Consider the following 21,398-nt stretch of genomic DNA (forward strand, 5'->3'; position numbering starts at 1 on the left):
TAAACTAGCTATTACCACTGAAGGAACTCTTGAAGTTATAATAGATATTTCAATGAAAATATTTGCTTAATGTTGAGTAGGAATCAAAAAATTGCCTAGAAAGCTACAATTTTTTTTCCCTGGAAGCAGATAGCTGTCACTATAAAACAGAAGTAAGACACAGTCAGGATATCTGCATAGAGGAATATCAGCCCATCTCTGATAATATTTACCCAAATTAAAAATGGATCTCTGAATCTTAGAACTCAGGGGAATTTGCACCTGGGGCTTTGTTACAGACACGGCTCTAGGAGCACAGAAACATGTGGATGGAAGGGGTCCATCAGTCAGAAGTTTTAGCCAGCCAGGAAAAGATGATTTGTCCAGAATGAGCCACAGACCCTCACCCCATATACCACATGTCATGGCACATGCAGTGTTCTTCAACAAGCTTATGACCTTATGGCAGAAGTGTAAGAATCTAAAAATTATGGATGTGCTAAAGGAAAAGTGTGATATTAAAGACATTACTAGCATTCCTTGTCCCTATAACAGTAGAGAAATTCTTAAGGGAAAAACATGCAGATTATCCAGGTAAGTGTTCCCCAGCTACAGAAAAAGGCAGACTTCTTTTTTTCCTGCCCATCCCAAATCCAGCAGACTACCATTTGACATGGGGAAAATTTTCTTCTGGGAAACAAGTCTAGTGACCATTTTAATCCTGAGCAAAGGAGGGTATATGAATTAATCACTTAGGAGATTTCTTAATATCTCTAGGCATGTCAGTGCATCCCTTCAGCATCTCTTTCTAGCCATGTTAAGTCTCCAAGCTGAACCCTTCAAGCACAGATTTAATTAATGTCAATATAAATTCAGTACCAGCAACAATCAACAAATGACAACTAAGAGTCTTAGCAGCCCCCTCTTGAGGATACCAGCAAATTGAACACCCAAAGACAAAGGTCACAAGTTTTAATTTTTAATTAATTAATTTCTTAGTTCTATCATGTTACACTGTCTCCTTCATACTCCACCTTGTCTGGAAATGTTTCAGTACTTCTCTTTTGGCTAGAGCTTAGAAATCTTTTTCTGTTTTCAAATCTATGCTTATTATTAACAAATCTGAATATACATGATCTTATACCACTAATAACCTACTAATAAAATTAATTTTATCTCATCTTCATCAAGCATAGATTTGATCAAGATCCAATGCCACCATCAGGATATTTTAAGTTTAAAATACACTCCAATGATTTCCCTTCAAAAAAAAAAAAAGCACTGGCTATAAAGAAAGCTTAAAAACTCCGCACGCCTTCTGGAAACTAAGTACAGCTTGGTAGTACTGCGCAGTTCATTAAGATGATGTAAGTTGGCTCGGGTGCTTTAATCAACTTTGAAAGCCACTTGTTGATACACTTGCATCCGGAGTCTGCAGAACCCCAATCCCAAATAACTGGTTCCATCAAGAATCGTAATCAGAAGAAATTTGTGTAAGGCAGCATTTTTTCAGTCTATCAGACATGTAGGTCAATCTGCCTTATGATTAAGATTTTTGCCTAATCATGTTAAGGAGCATTAAATTTTAATTACTTGCAAATTAGATGAGAGTTCAGAGAAGCAAAATCTCTATTGACAAGAGAGAGCTGTTTCCAATCTGCTACTGCCCATGTGCCTAGCTTTAACAACATTATATACACTTATTTGTGGCCTTATCATTTGACAGATCTAAACACTGACAGCGAAGCGAGACCCTTTCTTTAGCTGGGGTGAATATAAGGTGACATGGAACAATTACGTGCCTAAATCAAAGGATTTTCTTTTGACACGTCTGGAAACTAATACTTTTATTTACACCTAGTAGGCCTATAATCAACAAGTAAACATATAGATTAATATGAAACCATCTCACAGAGTTTAGCTATACTAAAAGCTCAGCTAGCCATTTCAAATTCTAGTAGTACTTACAGCTTATGCAGATGTATCTGAGCTAGTTATAAATGAGCTTAGCAAAGGTTATTGTAGATGCATAGCTACAGAAGACTCAGGGAAGACTTGCTGCCTGATTATTTGTGTAGGGTTCTGGATGGCTTTTAAAATCTGTGCTAAGCCACGGACCACTGAAGCTACTCTTGTTGTTTGTATCTGAGGTACTTATTTTGGGGCCTGTTTGTGTAATTCAGGAATTTCAGTGTATATGTACTCAGTGTCATACCCACTGAAACTTGATCGTATTCTGATGAGCAGAGTCTTCATAACATTTCACTGACTCCTTACACTTTTTCTACTTAGGACAATTTTTCAAAAAGAATATGCAACCTGCAAGCAAAAATATAGTACACACTTGAATTCCTCCCAAAAAAGAGATTCAGTTAATTCTTTGGTATATATGAATAACGATATAACTGACTTCAAGTGTAAATTTGTCTATGCATAAGTAATTTAAGCAAAGTAACTTTGGTAGAAGAAAATCTGATATCATAGATTGAGAAAACTGGAGACAGAAAGGGATTAGAGATGCAAACCCCATTGAGTCAGGAAAAAAATAAAAAAGAATAAAAAGTTCTTCTTGAAGTAATTCACAGTCTAGGATTAGATGCAACAGCTGTACACAATCAAATCAAGGAGGACTGTGATACGACAGAAAGTTGGACAGCTTTGGCTGAAGTTTAATGATTATATTGAGGGCAATTATTGTCATGATTTTTCTAATGTCTGACTTCCCATCCCTGCATGAACAATTAGAGTTCTTTGTAACATAAAAGCATTTAGGCATGATGCTTGCAATCTATTTGTGTGCTCCCTTCTGAAGACCACTAGCCACTTAATCTTGCTAAAAGTAGAACTGGACCATTATAGCACGCACTCTACTCTTTGCTTCCTGTGGTGTGCACAATTTCAGTCAGCCTTGTATCTCTTCACCACATTTTGTGTGATTACAGTTCAGTTTTTCAGTAAACCAACCAGATGACCAAAACCCAAAATAATACAAAGCAAACACTTGTCAAAGAAAAAAAAATTACAGACATATTAGAAAATTCTTTCTGAATATAAGACACATAGAGCAGAAGATTTCTTAGATTTCTTCTTATCCCAATTGCATGGTTTTTATTGTTTGAATATATATACTCTGCCAATGCCTCATCTTTTGATTTTGTAGCACCTTCAGATTTTGTAGCATTAGAAACATAATTATAACAGGTACGTCAGGTAATTAATGTCACTTTCACTGATAAGGTTAAGTCAGCTTAGTTAGGAAGCTAATGTACTTCTTCACCTTGAAGATTATGATTCATTTCTAACATTATCCTCAAATTAAAAGTTCATAAAAGTTAGCATCAGCTTAGCTCTTTCTTCTTGTAGTTCACATTGTCCTAAAGTGTTCCCTTGGGTCCTTTTGCTTGGGAAGCCATCGACATTATTCTTACTTTTATTTCTCAATAAACCAGCATGGCTGGAAATAGGTTAAAAGAATAAAGAAATCATGATGAAAGCAGGCAATTGAAGATTTCAGGATTACATTAACAAATAAAGACCTGAGAAGAAAATATCAAGCTGGTACTGAAAACATGGAGTGCTATAATAAACATTTATGAACATTTTATGTCTGCATTCGACTAAGCGCAGTTATTTATAACAGGTGCTTACTTGCTATGAACAACAGAAACTCCCATTTGGAAAAATCTACACTGTAATTTACTGGAAAGTTTTAGCCTATGATTAATTAGGCTATACCTAAGGACACTCAGGAAGACAAAGGAAAGTTGAAAAGACCTGTTAAGAGTGCTTCCAGGAGGACTATATACACTAGGTGTCTGGTTCCACCTAAATATTTAAAAGATGAAAAATGTTTAAAACCAAGACCTCAGGTCTTCAGGTGCCACGTTCAAAATGGTGACTTGTTTCCAATGCCAGTAAAGAATCCTAGAAAACAGCCATTCCACATTTTCAAAAGATGTAAAGATTTTATGTCTATCTGCTGCAAAAGTTGCACACATGGGCCACTGAACATAATCACTAAACATGAGTAATCCCTGATAGCGGAAAGACTAGAAATAGCAGTGGGACTGTATTAACTGAAGGTTTATGCTAAAGAACTGTAATCACCGGAAGACTGCATATAGGTAATGATAGGCTTTTGAACCTAGTCTAACTTTATCATAATCAGGGGCTGAAACAGGTTACATTTTACTCATCATGTAATTAGATTTTGTACAAGACACAACTGAGTGAGAAATCAGCCACTTGTTAACTGTGTCATCTTGTAGAGCAGGGAGCACGAACCTCACCCTTCTGCGGCTTGGAAATGCTGCACTGAGGGAGCTGAGACTGCTGGTCCTTTGCAGAAATGTGCATGTTGAGGCACTGCAGAAATCAAAGTGCCCCTTGAGATGGGTTATAACTTCTGGGATTAAGACACAGCGTTATACCTTTTGTTGAGTTGTGGCACTCTGAAAATTTTGATGAGGAGATGGCCAATGGTTCCTGAAGTATGAATCAGATCTTCTCCTACTCTATAAAAGGTAATTGCCATTAAGTAGTACAGAGGTAATTAGCGGATGGTCTAAAGACATTGGCGTTATGACTGCTGGCTACCTGCACTCTAACAACTGGGAGACGTGGACAAAGCTGATTCTGGCTGGGAGAATCCAAAACCTGTCAGAGGTACAGTAATTATGTAGCAGAGACACTGAGAGAGTAACTTAGCGCAGCATGTTACTGTCATGACTTCTAGCAAGTAAGAGGGCTTGTTACTGAAGAGTATCTCATTTCAAATGTTTACAGTCAGTGATAGAATTGCTGTTTGCATTTCAGCTCATCAATGAAACTAAATCTTATTTATATGATTTAATAATTAGATGCATTTAATTATTAATGTAAATATAATACCAGGAAAATCTAAATAATTAATAATATACTTATAAATAATTTCTGTTAGTGAAATAGATTGAGAAAATGATTTGTTCTTAACAGTAGACTTATAAATATTTAAAAACAAGTCCCAACAATGTAGTTTACAGACACTAAGAACCCTAATGCTCCTAAGCCGTTTATACAGTGTAGAATACAGCTATTAAATTTGAAGACAAAAACAACTAAAGATTTGCCTGGCCATAAGCTTTGATTTTAAGCCAGGAAGTTTGAAATTATTTTAAATCTGACTTTCCACATTGCTGAGTGTTTTATAAATAAGATATAATTGATTTCTAAAAAAATCTTTTCCTTGAATCTGAGTATTTGAACACAGATGAACTAGGCAATGCTTGAAGTCATAGCAACTGATTTTGAGTTTTTGTTTGGTAGCTGATATGACATGCAACTGAACCTGAAGCTGGATCGTTATGTTTAGCTACGCTATGATTAATGTAATGTAAATTGGGGAAAACATGACTTTCTGGTATATTATAATCCCCAATCACCTGGGGTAAATGTCACCAGCATAAATTATTACAGCCTTTGGACTGCTCTGATTTATTCTTACCTGTAATGGCCTATAGAGCCCATTCTGACAACCACTATCATTCATATCCAGTGATGCATTTGGGTTTCTGACTTCATATTGACTTAAATGGAAAAATAAATTGGAACCTATGTAGGAGTAAAGAGCACAAATAGCTGTTGGAGCCTGTTGGATCTGGATCCACCAACGTGTTCTAACAACTACAAAGCAATGTGAAACAGTCCTACTGCGGCCAACCAGTGGTCTTCCTGCATCTTTAGGGTTTCATAACTGAAATACATTATTTTAGAGAGGAAATTTATACTTTATCAGAGAAAAGAAATCCTTTCAAGAGAATTCTCCAACAGCCTATTTATTGTAACTCCTCGATTTGGCAAGTTACTCGAAAACATTACAGAAGACTAATATTTTCTATTCAATTCTGCACTCTTGGAATGATTTTTATGTGATACAGTTAAAATTCTATAAAATTCTATTGGATTAATCTCTCTTATTTCTATAGGTCGCTTCCATAATAGATGGGCTTGTTTTAAAATCATCAGGTGGTAAACCAAAATATCACACTGATTACTCTGAATTATTGATGATCCTGAAAAACATGATTGTCATGTTGGTCTAATTAGTCAACTAATCAATTAGAAAAATGTTTTTATTAGAATTCCCATAATTATATCCACAAAGCTATCCTTGATGGTGCCTGGCAGAAACTTCACCCTACGGAAATTTTCTGAGATTCCGTATGAGGCCATTCACTTAACAGTCAAAACCATTACAGGCTACTTCCGTATGTACCCAGTCGTTCAAAGAGATTTCAGTTAGCATAGTTCACAGAGAAAAGAGATCCAAATTATATTTCTTCAGGATTAAATGGCAGTGTTTTCTATTTACTCGGGTATTATTTTGCTAGGAAGGGTGTTAGAAATTTTAATCCCTCCATTTCTCTGCTCCTTTGCCACGGTATCATGTGACTTGACAACAGTAGCCACCTGATGCTGGCAGCTGTGGAGAGCCATGCCATTGTACCACTTTTGGGGACTGTGTACCGCACCAGTACGAACACGTTTGCTCCTTGGGTGACCCTGTAAAGGTCCCTGGCATGGGACATGCATGGACAAAGAATGTGTGTACCCTGTTATACATAGTAAACATTCTTGTCCCATGGCTTCATAGAAGGGAAGGGGTCTGGCTCATTCACATTGGGAGTATATTTCTGTGGTGTTACTCTTATTTTCCATGCAGTAATGATTCAGCCACTGTTACTGGATTAACACTCTGCTAGGCAGAGCAAGGACAGGCCCAACCTTAACTATTAGATGAGACATCAGGTATTTATTTCTTACTAGAAGACCTAAGAAATCCGGGGACAATACCAAGTTATGCTGAACTGCAATTGTATTCAAGTGCATTTAAAGCAGAAAATAGTATCAGCATTTCTTTTTAGGCTGCAAACTTTTCTGAAGCACATAATTGTAAGATAGCGTTATTTGTTTGTGAGAATATATTAAATGAATATCTGTGGCAGAGTTTTCAATAGCTGGATTTATGTATTCTAGCCAGATGTCCTTAGTAGATGCACTAATACCATCGTTTCTTCAAGCAGCAGCATAGAACATACCACCTGAAATAGTTGTGCCTCAGCTGCTCTCTGTACAAAAAAAAGAAACTTTTCCTATTTCACTCTTTGGGCCTCCCTTACCAGTCACTGTGGGCAGATGAGGACTATGGCATTTATGATAAAAAATGAGGTTCATTATACTTATGGATTTTAAATGCACCTGATTTATCCAGCAATACATGCACTGTATTTTGGCACACTATTTACTCAGTACATTATAATAGTTTAAGACCATTGGGCAAATGCTTATTGAGGGACTTTTTGATCTTTAAAAAATGTAATAGCTCTTACAAAGCTCTGAGAGTCTTTTTTTCCTCCTTTATTTTTCCTCTTTTGTTTCTTTTTTCCCTCCTTGGTCAATGACCTGGTACAAATATGAACTTCACTGAAGCCAATATAATCTATCATGTTAACCCTAGTACTATGAAACAAAAATGCAGTGAAAGACTATCAACATACGTGAAAAGAAACATACAACAAAACAAACAGGATCTTTAAACAACATCCATTGTTCCACTTTTCCCTGTCCTGAAAACATACATTAATGTGTTCTAATGTACACATCGAAAAAGCTTAATTAATTTCTCGTTTTCTTCTCTCTTCTTAACCATTTTCAGTTCTACTTTGTTATTAAGCAGCAGAATATTCAGAAATATGCCTTATAACCTGCTATATTTTCCTCATACAAGAGAAGTTCTTTCTGTGTAGTTCAGAAGAAATACTTTATGAGCCACCACGCTGCTGAGGAAGCACTCTATAACAAATAGGTCCTTCTATTCAGAGGTGTGCATCAGTGCAGCAGAAGCACTTGATTTTGTTTCTGTTTTCTTACAAGGCCCATCTCCTTGGATGAGTGTCATCACCTGTAGGACTCCATCACCCCCAGATCTTCTTCCCACCCTACCTTGACTCCCATTCCACCTTTTTAATTCAACAACTCTGTCAAAGACTTGAGAAGAACATTCAAGAGTCATGCTACATAAACGCACAGAAAAACAGGCCTTTGCTTCTTTGAGAAACACACAAATCCCTAGATATTTCAGTGACAGGAAAGCAAACTCTTCAGGATATATCCAGAAAACTTGGACTACAGTGGTAGACAATACAAACCCTGTCGTATTAGTTAACATTATTGTCTAATCCTTACCAAAGTGAATCTTCCTCACCGTTGTGTAAGTACTTGTAGTGGTATTTCCCCCCACGACAGTACTGCACAGGTAAAGAATTCTTGTGAAATCTCTTTTGGAATGAAAAACCAACTAGCAGTGGTAACCAGTGACCATTTAACTGGGCTGGCTTGAATACAATGTTTCACTGAGTTTGAACATCTGGATGCAGCAAAACAGTTGCTTTTAATTTCGAAAGTAGATTTTTACAGTCATTGATATGGCTGCATAACATAATGCCATGGTCTGCAGACATATAAGCACTAGCTGTGAGTAAAGGATTTGGATACCTGCAACAATACAACCACCTTAGTTCTGTGTTTTCATTCATGTAATTAGCCCTGCCAAAAAGCAGACAGTACCCATGCAACCATGCATCACGCTAACACCAACACCACTTCCAGGAGCGGTCCCGGTCAGTTAGTTGTTAGTATGTCAGGTACCTCAGGAAAGCACTGCATCATTCCACATAGTTCTCATTTCAACCTCACAACGAGTCTAAAAGCCAGCTGACAAACCACAGGAGATAAGACTTCTAGCCGCTACTTTAAAATGTTAGCTGAAGTGTTAAGTCCTGGGTTTTGATCTTCATGGGTTTACAGGAGGCAAAAATCACAGTCTGAGTATCTAACTCTTTCTCGAGAGTGTCAATACTGTGGGATCGCTACGTTCTGTGATACATCAGTCCATATTCTGACACGTTCCAAATTTGATGTGAGTTCCTGTTTCACAGCAGAAAATTCTATGTACCCTGACATGTAGGTTTAAATCAATATATTTCCTGCAAACAAGGTTCTGCATTTGCTTTGTGGATTTTTTTTTTTTTTTTTTTTTGGAGTCCTAGGAAAAGCTTTGAGCTAAGCCAAAGAAAAATGCTATTATACCACAGTATGAGTGTTTAAAAGGATGTTGTTGTAGTAGCGACACATGGATATAACTAGTAAAATTCTCCTGGGTAAACAAAATATCTGAAAAATGTCAAAACCTTCTTAGGAATGTTCTTTATGACTTTAATAAAAGAAAAGTATCTGGCCATGTATCATTTTGTTTGCGTATAAAAAGCTCCCATTAAGCCAAAAATAGGAATATAAACTCTTGAAAACTGGAAATCTCTGTCTGGTTTTCAAATTTGCAGTGATTTCTTACATAATCTGGGACACAATTTACAACTGAGAATTGACCTCTTCCGATTGATCCCCATTCCAGCTGCACTGTCTGTGGTCTAAGAATTTTATTGACAACTTTTTCTTCTCTACATATTAACATCTTCAGGACATAATTGTTTTGTGAGGTTTTGAAATTCTTGAAAGCTGTAGGATTACATTTTGAGCCACACTGAATAAAAAGTTACTTTGTATTAATTTTACCAACTGCTGATCAGCTCTGATTAGTGTATTTTAAGAGACCCAAACACAGTGCAGAAGGATTTTTTTTTAAATATCTTCTACTGATGAAATTATGTAAAAATAAAAAGCTTTGAAGTTAAAAGATGGTTAATAAATATATTCCATGCTGTGTGTGCTTCTTTTACATAAATATTTAGGAATGTATTTTAGAAAAGTCTTCTAATTGCTGGGAAAAACACCAAAACTATTTTATTAGGATTGAGCCAAACAGCATGAGCAATATGATTCTCTTTACTAACTTTGTCTTGATTTTCAGTCATTTCAATACTTGAGGAATTTCTTTTTTCTCCCCCCCCCCCCGCCCCACCCTCCCAAGTAAAGAAGCTATTTTCTGTGCATAGCTTTACATTTGAGATAAAAAGGTAAGGATAACACAAAAATGGTATGGCCTCTAAGTCTTGATCCTATACCTTTGAGTTAAATATTGCTCTTGATTTACAAGTGCAGCTGTAAATGATAAGGATCAAAAGATTTTTTTTCACATTACAAAAGAATGCAAAAGGTTTACATTTATTCTGACTTGCAGATGCAACCGGTGCCATTGTAATATTTGAAATGAAGTACAATTACTGTTATCTGCGAAGCTGTACATGTGGGTTAAGGCTTTTGCAAGACTCCTGTTAATAAGAAATGAAGGCCTACTGGTCAGTAGTGATCAAAGGCATCCAATACAAAGGCCATTTGGTAAGTAAGAGTTGTAAACCTTGACTTCCACTTATTTAAAGAATAAGGATTAAGGAATTAGAACAACCTTTATTTATTAAAATGTAGCAATGATAAAAAAAAAAAGTGTGAGAAGGAATCTGTTCATATAAAATAACTAGTAAGACAGAGTCAGAAGAGCATGTAAGCATAAATTAAAGCATATGACAAAATGCTTTGTGAAATAGTCTCAGTTAACGAGGTACCTTGAATATACTATGTGGTATATTTTCCCTGTTGCCCACAGTTCTGTGAGTTGGAATTCTATGAATCTCAGCTTTCTTTCCTCCCCTCAGTTTGTAATTCAAAAATGATGGAGCAGACAAAAAATTTAAATGCAGAACACTAAAGCCATGTGTCATGTGGTTGCTAAAACTGGATGTGTTCTTATTTTGGTGATTTAGGAGTACCACTCATTTGATTTTGGAGCTCCTATGACAAGATGCCTGACTATTAAAAATCAGATACCTACGAAAAACTATAATGTACCATTTATTTATGGTATATTTATGAATTTGTAATCTAGATGCGCCTGTAACAAATTTATTTTTAAAAAGTCAAACTTGTAAAGAGGAAGCTTGTAGATGACGATGAAATGGAACATGCCTGTATTTTCTGATTGTCAGAATTCAGTCACTACTGACAGCAAAAGAGAGTCTTCAAAATTTTAAAAATATGGGTAAAGTTCCCCCATAAATGCTTGTTTACAAAACCTACACATTAGCTAATTAGCTGGGGTAGATATTTGTTTTTAATTCTGGTCAAATTGCAGTTTAGTTGAAATTGTTATTTAGCTCCAAAAGGTATGAATTTAGATTATAGGTATTTCCTTAGAAGTTTGTTCTGCACTAAAAGCTGAATACAACTACTTTTTTAATTCAACAGTATATTTAAAATTGTTTATTGTTCAGTGTATAAAGGGAATAAAAAATAGCACACATCAGTTTTAGAATGACATAAATGTCATTATGACCTTCATGGATTTTCATATAGCCTAAGTAATCCCTATAAACCAAACTGATTCAAATGCACATCTTCAATCATTTCACTGCTGTTTTGCCCTCTGCTGCAGTTTTATAAATCTCTTTCTAATACATCTGTTCAAAAAAAACCAACAACAAACCACCCACAAAAAAACAGTTGATGCTGTTAAAGCTGTAAAGCTAAAAATCAGAGAACTTGTCAAGGAGACCTGCTTAGATACTGACATCCTGGACTTCTGTTGTTTTAATTATATTGTATCCTTGCCTTTTGTGCCACTTTAGTTAAGGTTGTGTCAGCATTTCCATTATAAAACCCTGTTCCTTTGGGTTTTATAACTCACTGTTAAAAATTCCCTAAAGGCTACATCTTGGCATACAAGACTTCATCCTAGAAGTGGAAACTTATCTATACATCTATAGATATATAAATAGGGCTTTGGAGATATACAGAGTTTTCACATGAGGGTTAAATTACACCATTTCAAAAACCAAAGGAAGACAAGAGAAGTTTTGTAGCTTTATATATTTTTCTCTTTTATGGACAGAAAGCCAAAATAGCTTCCTCTTAATTAAAGTTTTGCATCTGCCAATGCTTTTGTTTATCCAAGGGAAAAAATAGAAGTAAACAGGTAAGTTGACTTACAATGCAATTTTCTACACACATGGTCTGTGTTTTGCTATGAAAATGTCGAACACATGTTCTATGTATATTTAGTGCACCACGCTAATAAAAAGAGCTTTTGATTATATTTATAGTGCCAAATTTTGGAGCTGGGAGAAGATATGTGTCAGAGGACAATTAGGATTTTCAGGGTCTTAAGAAATGCTCTGTGTACAATACTAGGTCTTAGCTGGAAAATGAGGAGAAGGAGAGGAAATTTCTAGCACATCTGAAAGTCAAAGTGGTGGTTAAAAAAACAGGATGAAAAGCCCACATATACTAGCTTTAGTCTCAGTACCAATACAGCAGCAAGTGCAGTGGGACTAGATTCTGCAAGTATTGTTGATTACCATCTATATGGAATGTGCTTATGGTGTTTATTGTGCATCACAGATCCTTTCACCATGTATTTTCAGCTACAGGTACTCCTGCTGCCTAGTTTAAAAATTAGGTCAGAAAAGTGATTTAAAAAAATAACCACCATTCACTCAGCTGGGTGATGCAAGCCTAACCTCATGCTACTGTTTAGAACTACAATCGAATGTTACAAAATATATTAGTAATATACAAGCATACAGTAATAAAGTATTTAATGAATACTTACAGCCCCAAATAAATTTAAAATGGCAGTCAAAATATGTTTTATTATTTGCTAAAGCTATCAGCATTTTCTCAGTTTGTGAGCAGACACATAAGAGCCCCATGCTTATATGACATATAGGGAAGGGAAACTCTGGCTCCGATAAAACTTCACAGCCATCTTTAAATCTCTCCTTTCTCTTGCATCGTGCAGTATGATTCTAGAATATTCACGTTTTACAAAGGAAATTAACATTCTTTGGTAACAAAACTGAACTGCTGGAAAAGAGATGAGCGTAGCTTTCACTCTTGTCTGGGACAAAACACTCACTCGAGAGAGCGCTTGCGAATCTCTTCACAATGCTTACATCGTATAGAACATTACCTGTTGATAAAATGTTTACTCCCATTCTTAATATAAGCCAAAAAGCTGATGTAAAAAAATTGATTTTAAAAAGCATATCTGTTTGAGTTGAGTAAGAGCTGGCAAGCTTGCTTTCTTGGTTCTTTAAAGTGATTCAGTTTGACCTACATTAATTTCAAAGCTACACCCAGTCATAGCACTCCAACTCTATGTTCAGGACTCTATGTACAGAATAAGGAAGGATTAAAATAAAAGCTCTGCTCCCCTATTCATAGCTCACGTCCTCCAGCTGTTACCTTACTCCATTTTACTGATCAGGTCACAAGTTTACGGTTAGCTATGCAGAATCCACCTTTGCATTTAAGAACACAGCAACAACAATACTAATATACGGATCTTGTGTATGTCTTTGTGTTTGAAGTCATACAAGAACTAGTACAAAATATTATTTTATCAGGGTAAAAAACTAATTAAAAGAGAAAGCTAATGATAAGAATTATAATTACTATTCACTACAGATGCAATTATAAGGAGATAACTTCCAATTACAGCAGCAGTGGTGAAGTAGAAGAAGAACGACAATTAGTTCTTCTCTTTGCTGCCTGAAGACTGTTATTATTTAATATCCTGTGGGGCAAGACAGCATGGGTAGCCATAAAATCTGAAACACGTATGAAAAAGGACAAATATACTAATTTTCTAGTTGTTGGAGAGAAGTCGATCAGCCACCATCACTCCAAGTAATTTTTGAAACTTACCTCCCCATTACACCTTTCAAATTCTTGTTCCAATTGCTATTGACCTTATCTAAGTCCTGATGTGTTAAGTACAAAACTCTATACCACTTGCCTTGTTTATAGAACTTTTAAAATATGAAAACCAGCCTGAGTCTATAAGAAAAGCAAGAATAAGGTATGTCACCTTCAACAGAGAAATAAGGAAGTGCAATGCTACTATTCTGCAGAAACTCATGAGAGCCTTCTATAGCTTCAGAAATAAAAAGGAAGATAAGCTTGCTATTGTTAGAGGTAACCAACGGTATTTTGGCATTAGGTAAAAAATTTGTAAGAGTAATATATTCCTAGGAAAGATATCACATATAGACTGCAATTTTTGACAAATGCTAAATTTACACTTTAAATGTCAACTTTTGAGTGGCATATTCCAGACAACATCCAGCCTTTGGGATCAATGAAATGGCCAAGCAATAGACAGCTCTCTTTCCTCAGCTACAGGATGTATAACAGAGATGCTATTTGTAGATGGTGAACACTGAATTTTTAGCACATTTCAATATTCCCAGTTGTGGTGAATAGCAGCCCCGTTCTGGAAATGGATGTCACCGTCTTTCCCTAAAGGAGGTACATACCTACCTCATAGTGCGTATGTTAGTGAAGGTAACAGATGGTAGGCTCTGGAGGATTACAGCTCTCAGAACAAAACCATATCAGTGCATGGACATAACTGACTGAAATGTTTTTAGTGCCATCTGCCAATGGAGAAGAGAAACCGACTGGTCTACCTCCACCAACCTTTTATGGTTCCTTTTACTATCCCTTTTCAACCTGTAGAGACCATGTCCTTGCTCCCTTATTTTTTCTATACTACTACTACATGAATACAGCTCTCATGCCACAGCCCCACTGTATGTAATCCTAATCCTGCATGTGGAAGTTTATGTTCATAACTGATGTCTTCAAAACACATCCTTCAACTTTTCCATGCCAATACATGCACACATACGTGACACATGAACAGACTGTTACAATGTTCACAGTTAATAGACAGGTTCACTAGGGAGGCTCAGGGTAGAGTTAGCATGAGAGATGCTATGCAAACTAATATATTGTACTGCTCAATATTGACATATGCTTAAGTATCACAAAAGGATAGCTATACATTGATCAGTGAGGGTGCCTGGCAATGTCATGATAGTTTGTATTTCACTGGCTGCACTTGCTTACTGAATGCACGTTCCAAGAACACGGATCTGTAAAAACAATACTTAGAGAAAAGTTGCATTTTTATGTAAAGGAAAACAAGAAAGAATCTGGATATTTCTGAATAGGAAAAAGACCCAGGCAAATACATTTTGAGGACATGTGGTGAATTTGCAGAGAAATTTGAGTATTTGAGGTATGGTTGCCTCCATAAACATAACTATTCATGTAAATAGAAGGAACTGCTCCAGCAACGTAGACCTCAGAATGTACTTAGATTTCTTTTTTTTTTTACAGCACTCTGCCACTATCTACCTTTTAAAGCTGTCTATTTTAGATAAGATTCCATTTACATGGTCAGGACCATATATGCTAAAGCCAGTAAAGGAAAAGTGTATGCTCCCTGGGCCCAGAGGCACAACGTAGGCAGAACGAATATGAAACATCAACATTTGCTTGCAGTATACCTGAAGAATCACCAGAGCTGCTGTATTTATTTTGTGGAAAACCCTGGAGATATTACTACGGGTTTTTTAGCACAACCCACACAATGGGTAGATGATATGCAAAATTACTATTCCATTGTCTTCCTTTGACCGTGATCTAAATTAATGGGAATATACCACCTCAATGAAGCTGTTATATATGCTGCCATGCACTGGGGACACTGGCATGGATCACGCTCCTTTGAACTTGAATGTCACCAATTCACCTAGCAAAGCACTGTGGTTTTGCACTAATCCCAATACAGCATTATTCTAACACAATCAAGCCATAAATTAAATGAACTACATTATGTACATACAACAGCTGTGCCTGTCTAGACATGACTTTACCTGATTGAAAGTGAGCTCTGGGATCAAATTCCACAAATGGCTGAATCTTTACATCTCACCATGTGTTAAGTGTGTCCAGATGGCAGGTGATACACTAGTATTAACAATCTACTTTCCCTTCCCTGATGTGTCTTTATAGCACATTGCTGATGTTATTGTAAAGTTAGAGGAGATTGAATATGCAAAATATTTTTAAATAATCCTTGTGACAAAAATTATATGGAGTGCGTTCTTGTGCTTTACATCCATACATACACACACAGTATATTTTGTAATGCTGCCAAGATAGTCATTGTCCATTTACAGAAAAAAAATCAGAGATAAACTGATGTATACTAGGAACACACTGCTTTGACCACTTTGTGTTGGCACTTACACTTACCCAAAGCCATTCTTTTACCAGCCTGCAGAAACAGAACCTAGTCTTCTCAGCTAGATTTTGAGATGCTCTCAGAAAAGTGGTGCATATTGGAAATTATTTGTCACAAACCTCAAAGTTTGTCCATCCTTCAGCATAAATATCTGTTCAACATGAAGGCAAGTAAAAATTATTGCCCCCACTATATTTCCACTGGGTAGCTCAGGTACCATAGGTCAGTTGTTAAGGACCTGGTGATGGCTATTGAATCATCAGCCCAAATATATTTAGAACAGGTGTTTCTGTAACTGTGACAGACTGGGAAAATCTGTAGAGTTCGTTGGCCTTTAAACTCACACTTCTGCACGATGTGATGTAGTGGTCTAATGTTAACATGCTGGGCTGCAATATCAAAGATTACAGGGTCAAGATCTCCTTGGGGTTCTTTTCTTACTCTATCTCTTTATCCACATCCATTTGCCCATTTCAGCTTTTGGAAAAGAAGTGTATTTAGGAGGACAAGATAGCAGTTTTTTTACAAGAGCTAATCTAGGTGCTTAGTGTTAGTGCTACTAAAACAAACCAACAAAATAAATCCAAAAATATTTGGCACATGAGTAGTTGGAGACTGCTTCACTGTTTCTAGCTTGTATGTTTTTTGTAAATTAGCCTCATATGGTGAAAATTTACAAGTACAGTCTATACACAGTCGTTTGATTACTTGGGGGGGGAGGGGAGCGGGGGTGGGTGTTTGTGTAATCCTTGCTTTTCTGTTTTATAATCCTGCCAGTTTCTCCCAGAGGTTCCAACAAGGTAAAAAAATATACATAAGATACATAAACTGGCACCTGGCAACCCTTTGTCCCCCAGGCAGGATAACAGGGGGCAGAGATGGTTATGGAAGAGCCACCGATTCCTGAGCTTCATAGTGTTTGTTTTCTTATGTCTCTTTGGGAAACATGCCCAAAAGCCTATGCATCGGTGGGCTCTTTGATCAGACAAGAAGGGTATAGTTAAAAGTCCAGGCAACCAATGTTATCTGGGAAGAGATTCCTCTAACAGCATTCAGTAGACTGGCACTCATAATGTGAATTGAGATTACAGGTAAGACCCCATTACATGACCAAAGCAAAAAAGGGGGAGTGTCAGCAACACCTTCCATTGTCATATGGCATAACCATAGTCACACAGCTAAGCAGTCACATGCCATCCTTCCACCTAGAACTAAATTTGCTCCATTACTGATATGTTACTGTCTATTACTCCATCACATGCTCTGTTACTGCTAGAGTAACTACTTACACAACAATAATACTCAACAACTTTTTCTTTCATTTATTCCTTTTGTAACTTTACACTTTTCCCGTTGTTCCTAATAAGAGGCAAGTTACTTACCTCACTTTCTCTTCTTGTGGATTCACCATTTCCAGGTGTTGCCCTTCCTCTTAGGATAACTCCCTGAGAGCGCTTCCAGGTGGTTAGCACAATTCTCGCCTCAATGTCATGTAATAGAGAAGAACACTGCAGCCTTAATCAATAGCTGTCATCAGGGAGCCTTTTGTAGAATTCTGTTTGGAAAAAGTGTGTGGAACTTAACCTTAGATCTCAAGAAGTAGGCACTGCTCTCAAGTTTATTGATCGAAAAAATAATATAAAGCCACATGAAAATGCAGGTTGTAGGGCGAAGGAAGAGTTTTGTAAAAAATCAGGCACTTGACAGGTTGAGTTTCCTAATCTGAACTCAGGTAGTGACACTTCTGTTTTTATAAAATCCTTAGTAAATAACATATTGCAAAAGGTGCTTCCCTCCACCCTGTACTCTAATAGTAGTTGACAATATGGGTCACCATCTATCTATCAGCTCTACTTTATTTGCTTAACACAAACAATGACAAACAATGCAGTGTTTCCTTCTGAATTTTCCTGGCCATGATTAATGAGAAAAAAATCATTGAGGATGGTTATTTTATTGAGGTGAGCTAATGAATAAAGCTAGTGTATCTAAATATCACTGCTGTATACATGCTAAAATATTTCACTGAAATATTTTGATTTAATTTGTCATTCAGGAAGTGGCAAATGCCGCTATGATTCACGGAGATGCAGTGGACTCTTTCCCACAAAGAAATCTGAAACAAAACTGTTTTTACTGGGCAGCTCTTAAGCAGAAATTACAAGTTTTATTGCAGGATGTCAGGATTTTGCAATATAACAAATTTGGGACCGATATGAAAACATAATACTTATATGCACTTATGAACTATCCAGGAACTAAATATTTTAGAGGTTAGGGACATAAGTATATAAACACACTGAATGTGAGAATTTCCATGTAATGAACATATTAAGTGCTATCCTGGTTTTATATAATGATCACAACAATATAACAAAAGAATTTTGTACTTTGCATTTCCAGTGTCCTCTTTTTCTAACCTTCTATGCACTTAAGAAACATTAAGCCATTATGCCTCACAACATCTCTTTTGGTTTACTCTTATTATGGCCATATTATTATTATCATCATCATAACATTAAATTTATATTATAAAAATATTATTATACTTTTGCAGATAAGTCTCTGAAGAAGTGACTCAATCACATGCCTTAAGAAGCCAGCAGTAGAACTCAAACAACTTCATTCCAACTCAAATGACCAGGAATACACAAAACTCTTTTTTGGAAGTTAAAAAAATAGAGAAGTAGATTCTTATTTCCCATCACAATGCTGTCACCTCCCAGCCCAGATTTACACTGACGCTCTGCAGTGTAGGATTAGAAGTTATGCAACAGCTTCTGTAAAAGCAGCAGCTATGTGGGCTAGGGCTGTCCTGTCTAAGGGAGGGATATAATAAAGGTCTGTAAAATCATGCCTGCCATTGGGATGATGGGTAGGAATAAACTACTCACTATCTCTTCTAGTACCAGCTCTAGGAGGTATCAAATGAAATTTGTCTCTGCCAAGTATAAAACAAACAGTGGTGTCCTTCACGCAGCATAGAGTTAAAACTAAGGAGCTTCTTGGCCAAAGTTGTTGTGAAGCCTAGAAGTTTACTTTGGTTCACAGGAAGATTGCGCTAATATATGAACTATATTAGCATTTTCCACAATGCAGCTTATCTATCACGTAAATTTTATTATCAGAGAAATGGAAGGTGACAAATATGATACTAATTTTTAAAAGAGCTCTGGGAAGTATCTGGTTAATTACAGACTGTTTACCAAGTGAAGTGCTGATGCAGGAGGTGCAAACTAAACCAAGGAAGCTCCGTGTCACACTGCATAACTGAACTACGGAACTCATTGTCACACGAGTTTGTGAAGGCATCGGGCTCCAAAGCAGGGAAGGTAAATAATTAATAAGTATGTCCATTAAGGGCAGCTTCAAATCTCAGAAATTATCTAAACTAATCACTGATAGAAACTGAAAAAATACACCTATGAAAAATCACTCTACATCCACCCTATTTTCAACAGCCTTTCCCTAGTCATCTGCTATTATCATCTGCTAAGCAGGTAAAATGCTGCCAAAAACCCTAATTTGCAAATTCTTCTCTTCTGTTTATTTTTCAAAGAAACAACTACAACCATCCAATGCTTCCCTCCATTCACTGTTTATCCCAAGTTCATTCTGTGTCCTTTTCATTCTTTCTCCCAGAATTTGCATGTTTGTCAAAGATAAGCAAGGTAAGCCACATTAGACACCAAAGAAAGAGGTCATTTCCCCCCGTTCCTCAGTTCAGAAGCAGATTGGTCATGTCATGGGATCCTGCTCTTAAGCAAACATGGTGGAGAAAGTGCAGGCTGCAGGACTCCCAGAGAGGCCATAGCCACTCTCCATCTTCTGATAACTCCAATCCTCTCCCCTGTCCCAACATGGGCACTACCTGTGTTCCCAATTCAGTCACGCAGCTTTTACTAGCACTTTAAATCTGACCCACAGAGGAAAATAAATAGCTTCTATAGTCACCACCAAACATGAATGTGATATCTGCCTACTGTGCAGCATCTCTTCTACCTGCAAAACTTTAGTAAAGCCTTGTAGGCAATCATTGGTATAACAGTATGTCGTGGTTTAACCCCAGCCAGCAACTAAGCACCACGCAGTCGCTCACTCACTCCCCCCCCAGAAGAGCAATGAACCTACAAAATTAGTGCCATTTCCTAGTGATCTAACCATTTGAAAAATTGCATATATCTGTTCACTTGAACAAGATCTAAAATTAGGTTCAGTCTTATTTGGATATGAAGAAAGGATTATTTTTTCTTATTAGAGTAACAAAGCCAGAACCATACTTGTATAAAAACAAACAGTCAAATAACATTTCCAGAGGCTCGCTCTCTCACGCTTATATTAACAGAGAATCACATTTTTCTTAGAGTGCAATTTCCTCCATATGTCAGCAGAAGACATGGAGTTTATCAAGGAAAGAAGTAGGAAAAACTTGAACTCTAAGATCAGAATTAAATACGCTCTGTAAGCCTCTGCCCCAGTACAGACCTGTGACTGTTCAAAAGTGTTTTTCATGCCCAGTTACTGGAAGCCAAATCATGCTGCAAAGCATAAAAGACACCGCACTAGTTTAGGACACACAACTGAGTTACAAGGTAATTAAGTGAGCACCTCGCTTTTCTAGACTTACTTTTCCATTTGCTGCAAATCAATCACCTGAATCATGTACAGCAAAAATGAGCAATTGCACACGGCTTTTCATGACAATTGAGACAATCTGAACCAATCTTGTTGGAAGAAAACTAAGTTTTAGCTGTTATAAATTAAAGACCACCTAACAAGATAAAAAAGCCACTGACCTTAAACTTTTAAATTCAATTACATTGTCACAAGGACAAAATATAGTATTCCTAATAAAAGACAACCTATTTCTTATTCTACATTATATTTAGTTTATTATTATTCAAAAGTAAAAAAAAAATATGAGCACACAGTATCATCAGCGATATATCTTTTTCATATGGAAATACTGAAGGTAAAAAGATTCTCTCCAGTCTTGCCAATATCTTGCAATAAAAATACAATGTATGTTAATCTAATGTGGTTGATACTCAGCTGGTAGACAGGTAGAAGTGTGGCAATACCAGTTTTCCTTAGTGAAGATTTGACTCACCTTGGAGAATAAATTACTTATTGCTCTACTTTCCTCTCACCTATCAAAACCCAAGATAGGGAACAGGAAGACAGCATCCATAGAGGCATATGTTTGCTTGCCGTTTGTTTACTCAAAATATTATCAATGCAGTAATTTCTCCTCTTTGCTGAACTGTAACTTTTCTTTCGTTTACTGCTTCTTGCTAAGGAGAATTGCCAAATGATCATTTAGCCTCCATGGGTA

This window comes from Aquila chrysaetos, chromosome 22 (assembly GCF_900496995.4).
Source record: "Aquila chrysaetos chrysaetos chromosome 22, bAquChr1.4, whole genome shotgun sequence".
Classification (NCBI taxonomy): Eukaryota; Metazoa; Chordata; class Aves; order Accipitriformes; family Accipitridae; genus Aquila; species Aquila chrysaetos.